The 5,968-nt window shown below is 36.8% G+C and overlaps 1 non-coding gene across 1 annotated transcript; it reads left to right on the forward strand.

Annotated features, from left to right (window-relative positions):
- The first annotated feature begins 3,353 nt into the window (after positions 1 to 3,353).
- On the forward strand, positions 3,354 to 3,479 carry LOC125084188 (small nucleolar RNA SNORA40). The gene has a single exon (XR_007122536.1). It is a non-coding gene; the product is annotated as a small nucleolar RNA SNORA40 (small nucleolar RNA).
- Positions 3,480 to 5,968: the final 2,489 nt, after the last annotated feature.

Raw genomic sequence — 5,968 nt, forward strand, 5'->3', positions numbered from 1 at the left:
GGGGTACAGGTCTGTGAAGTCTGTAAACAAGGTTTACACACTTCACAGCACTCACCATAACACATACCCTCCCCAGTGTCCATAACCCCACCACCCTCTCCTTACCCCCCTCTTTGAGCCCCCCTCAGTTTCTTTTGTGACATTAGAGTCTCTTATGGTTTGTGAGAGAACTTTTCTTAATGACTCTTTTTCTGAATTTACTTGGTACTATACTGAAAGAAGACAATGACTGTCATACCAGAATTTAATTTAATTTAATTTAATTTAATTTAATTTAATTTCAGAGAGAGAGTGTGTGTAAGCTGGGAGGGGGGACAGAGGGAGAAGGAGAGGGAGAGAGAATCACAAGCAGACTCCACACTCAGCACGGAGCTAGATATAGGGCTCAATCTCATGACTCTGAGATCATGCCCTGAGTCGAAATCAAAAGTGGGATGCCTAATTGACTGAGCCAACCAGTGCCCCCAGAATTTTATTTTAGTTTAACAAATAGTGAGACTATATTCTGTGAGTGGCTCTGTGAAAGTGGCAGTTCTGGTAAGGAGTTGATATTTAGTTATTTTCTGAATATAATAGAGACTTAAACTATAAATGTATTTATTTTCCTATCTTTATAGATAAAATGAATACTGAACAAGTGGTTTACCAAAGCTCATTTACATACTTGGTAAGATGGACTTCAGTGAAAAAACTTATATTTTTCAGGTTACATGTAGGGATCTGCTCTGCCAGCAGCAACTTTGAGACCCATAAATCTTTCTCTATCAACTCCTTCAACATCAAACGCACATGACACACAGTGGTGGGACCTTGAGCCCATGCACATGCTAGACAAATCATTCCCCTAGTCTAAGTTAGAATTGGCACTTGACCCCACTGAACCATTCATTCATTATCTCTGTCCCTGAAATTTGGAATTAGATTGCTGGGAATTCTCCATTGACATGTGGCTCTGGATCTTGGAGTGTATGTATTATGTCTCTTAGAAGAGATAGAATGGTTTATTAACAGACAGTACTGTTTTTCTTAAGTTCATTTAAAAGAAAATTTTATGATGCTTTCAGAAACCAAAAGGTGTGTTTTACTAATGTGTTAATATTCTTTGTCATAGCAGTCTAGGATTAGAAATCAGTGCTGCAACAGTAAACTATGAGACAATGTGTATGAAAAGAAAAAGAAACAGATTTTAACTGATGAAATCTTAAGAGGTTATTAAAAATAGGAAAGAGAGGTAGAAAAGGGGCAAAATCCTTTAAAAGAAAGTGTAGTAGATAATACAGAGAACTGTTATTATCCCACTTCTATTTGTCTAGCCATCCTAAACCTCTTGATGGGCACATGTACTCTTAAAGCTCTCTCGGAAAACACTGAGATTATTTAAGTCTCTTCTTACTCCATTCACCTCTTCACATTTTAGAGGCTACAAACAATTGGCTATGATTGAAATCTTTCCAGGCTACAGGAACAATAACCAAATACAATGACAATGTACATAATGGGCATAAAAGAAACATCATTGTTAAGTTTTCATGAGATTTGAATTGAGATGTTAATTCTAATCATCTGCTTTTATAAAAGGTTTGTTTGGATCTTTTTTTTTTTTTTGTCTGTTTTTTCTTCCCCCAGTGAATGTTGTTTTCTTTTCATTACTGTGCATGTTTTATGAGTTGTGATTTATTTGTGTGTGTTAGATTTGATTTATTTCTGTGGTACTCTACAGTTTTTTAAAATCTGATTAAAAAATGAGGTTTGGGATATAAAATCTGTGCTCTTTAGTGTTAGTTCTCCCACCAATCTTTGATGACCTTGACCAAACAGAGGTCTAATGGTATTCACTTATGTTCTGCTACCACATGTAATTTGGTACCACTCTGTTTTATTCTAGAGGCAGAACAATTCTCATTCTTTATTGTCTGCCTCATATTTTGCAGTTTCCATTCCTCAGCATCAACATTTCTCCTAAGATGACTGATTTGAGGCAATGAAAGGACAAAAATACTCCAGTTTTCTGAAATAATTTATGTACAGATAAGATAAAGAGATAAAAGACAGATATGGCAGGCAAGGCACATTGTTTTTAATGATCCACTGTTATTTTTCTGTACCTTTAACCCATGTAGTTTTTCTTTTAGCCAGAAATAAAGGAGTCATTCACAAGGAAAGTGGGAAAATATGCAGCATCAAGTCCTCTTGGTAAATCCATCAAAGATTAGGAGAGGGCAATTTCAAGAAAATTTGCATGTGAGCAGAAACATTTCCATTAGAGATGCAGTCATATATGCATTTGTATAAAGCCTGTGTGTATGATAATTAATATCCACAGGAAGATGAGATTAAGAAAGATTTTTGTTTTCTCAAATCTATTTTAAGAAAAGAGAATCCTCCAGAAGTCCATGTCTATGGTGAGTGTCAGGATTTGTGAGCCTAATCGGTGGCTCTGATTTTCTGATTTCAGAGAAAGAAACCAGCTGCAGGAGAGAAACCAGCTGTAGGCAGCTCACAATACAAGGAAATAGAATAGAGAAAACCCGAGAAGTCACATGCAAACATACACATCCACACTTCTTTCTACATGTATTTCCAGTTTCCTCTACACTTCTAGCTTCAAAAGTGAGGACACCAAAACCAGAAAAAGACATTAAAAGAAAGGAAAACTACAGCTAATAGCTATAGAAAACTAATAGCTCTCATGAATATAAATGCAAAAGTCCTCAACAAAAGATTAACAATGTAAATCCAGCAATGTTTAAAATAATTATGTGCTATGACCAAGTGGGATTTATTCCAGGTAGGCCAGGCTGCCTCAACATTTGAAAATCAAGCAATTTAATTCATCACGCCAAGTTAAAGAAGAAACTTCATATGTCATATCAATAATGCTGAAAAACCATTTGACAAAATTCAAAATCTATTCAAGATAAAAAGTCTCAGCAAACTTGGAAAAGAGGGGAGCTTCTTCAACTTGACGAAGAAAGTATACAAAAAAAACCTACATGTACAAATATACAAAAAGCTTATACAAAATACAAAAGAAATTACAAAAAACAACATACTTAATGATGAAAAACCAGATGCTTTCCTCCCAAAGATCTGAAGTGATGCAGAGAAACTCCCTGTGAACACTCCCATTCAACACTCTTAAAAATCCTAGCTAATTCAGTTAGATAAGAGAAGGAGATCAAGTATGTAGACTGAGAAGGAACAAATAAAATGGTCTCCCCCACCCCATAAATATCATCAAATAGAAATAGAAAATAATAGAAATAGAAATCCCAAAGAAATAACAAAAACTCTTCTGGAACTACTAAGCAAGTTTATACAATGCAAGGTTAGTATAGAAAAGTCAATTGCATCGCACTTTTGCTGTTTTTGTTTAGTTTGTGAACAAAGACTTAGACAAAGTGCAAAAAATAAATCCTCTTTTGCAACCCAGAACTCATGGCTCAGTATGAGTTTTGATACAGATAAGAAGGAACAAGATCCGGGGCGCCTGGGTGGCTCAGTGGGTTAAAGCCTCTGCCTTCGGCTCAGGTCATGATCTCAGGGTTCTGGGATCAAGCCCCGCATCAGGCTCTCTGATCAGGGAACCTGCTTTCCCCTCCCTCTCTGCCTCCTTGTGATCTGTCAAATAAATAAAATAAAAAATCTTCAAGAAGGAACAAGAGTCCCTAAGACAGATTGAAGCCATAGTGGGGGGTATTGACAAACCTGAAGGGCGATTCCAGGACTAAAATGAACCAGAAGCATATAAGGGAAATCTCAGCTGTATTGAATTAGTATTCTAATTTTCATCTTGACATGAAACAAAGATGCCTTGTTTTTTGTAAAAAAAAAAAAAAAAAAAGAAAAGAAAAAGAAAAGTCAATTGCTTATACCAGCAATGAAAATTTGAAATTTAAAAACACGATCTCATTTACCTTAGGACCAAAAATAATGAAATAATTAGACACAAAGCTAACAAAATATATAACGACCTATACAAAGAAAGCTACAAAACTCTGATGAAAGGAACTAAAGATCTAAGTGGAGAGATGAGTCTATATTTATGAATAGGAATACTTAATATTGTTAACAATTCAGTTCTTCCAAACTTAACCTATAGATTCGAAACACTTCCACTCAAAATTTCAGCAAGTTCTTTTGTGGATATTAATAAACTGATTCTAAACGTTATATGGCAAGTCAAAGGACTCAGAGTAGACAGCACAGTGCTAATGAAGAATCAAGTCAGGGGACTGACACCAACCAACTTTAGGGCTTAATATATAGCTCCAATAGCTAATACAGTGCCAGATTAGTGAACGAATAGACAAACAGATCAATGAAACAGAATGGAGAGGCCAGGGGGACTTTGAGGATAGTGGAGCTATTCTGTATGAAACCATAATGGTGGATACATGACATCATGCATTTGGCAAAACCCATAGAACCGTACAAAGGTGAACCTTGTTGTAAACTGTGCACTTTAAGACCTGATGGAGTACATTAATAATAGAAGAAATTGTGGTGGGGATATATGGCACCTCTGTATTATCTGCTCAGTTTTTTTTTCCCTATAAATATAACATTGTTCTTATTAAATCTAACACAGCCTATCAATTAAAAAAAATGTGAGGGCATAAACCAGAAATGTGGGGGTTGTTCTTAATACCTTCCTCTCCACATCCATTCTGCATCCAATCAGTCCAAGGATTCACTGTGCTAAATTACTTTCAAATTCATTTGCTTTTCTTTTTAACTCTGTTGGCCATTTTCTGCACAGATCATCATTATATCTACATGGATTTTACAATACCTTCCCAGCTGGTCTCACTTGCCTCCTATGTTCAGTGTTCTAATTCATTCTTTAAAATGTTGGCAGAGTGGTATTTCTTTAATTTTTTATTTTATTTATTTATTTTTAAGATTTTATTTATTTGTCAGAGAAAGAGAGAGCACACAAGCAGCAGAGTGGCAGGCAGAGGCAGAGAGAGAAACAGGCTCCCCGCTGAGCAAGGAGCCTGATGCAGGGTTCCATCCCAGGACGCTGGGACCATGGCCTGAGCTGAAGGCAGCAACTTAACCGACTGAGCCACCCAGGCATCCCCAAAATGGTATTTCTTTAAGACGAAACATATCATATCATTACACTGCTTAAAACTCTTTTTTAAACTCTTTTTTAAAAATTTATTTTTTTTTTAAGATTTTATTTATTTATTTGACAGACAGATCACAGGTAGGCAGAGAGAGAGAAGGGAGGAAGCAGGCTCCCCGCTGAGCAGAGAGCCTGGTGTGGGGCTCGATCCCAGGACCCTGAGATCATGACCTGAGCTGAAGGCAGAGGCTTTAACCCCCTGAGCCACCCAGGCGCCCCTTTAAAAATTTAATTTCAATTATCCAACATATAGTACATCATTAGTTTTAGATGTAGTGTTCAATGATTCATCAGTTGCATATAACCCCCAGTGCTCATCTCATCATGTGCCTTCCTTAATGCCCATCACCCAGTTACTCCATCCTCCCACCCACTTCCCCTTCTGCGACCCTCAGTTTATTTCCCAGAGTCAAGAGTCTCTCATGGATTGTCTCCCTCTCTGATTTCTTCCCATTCTGTCTTCCCTCCTTTCTCCTATGACCCTCTGTGCTGTTTCTTATATTATATTATTCATTCATATGTGGAATACACTGCTTAAAACTCTTCACTGGATTTCTATTTCCCACCTTCTTTCCGTATCTTATAAGAACCTTTATTATCGGGGCACCTGGGTGGCTCAGCGGGTTGAGCTCTCTGCTTGGCAGAGAGCCTGCTTCCTCCTCTCTCTGCCTGCCTCTCTGCCTACTTGTGATCTTTCTCTGTCAAATAAATAAATAAAATCTTTAAAAAAAAAAGAAACTTTATTATCTAGACATTATTTATCTTTCAGTTATTCTCTCTGACTACATTCTTTCTTGCCTTTTAGACTCAACTTATACTGAACTTTGCATAGTT

This window comes from Lutra lutra, chromosome 13, assembly GCF_902655055.1.
Source record: "Lutra lutra chromosome 13, mLutLut1.2, whole genome shotgun sequence".
NCBI classification, from domain to species: domain Eukaryota; kingdom Metazoa; phylum Chordata; class Mammalia; order Carnivora; family Mustelidae; genus Lutra; species Lutra lutra.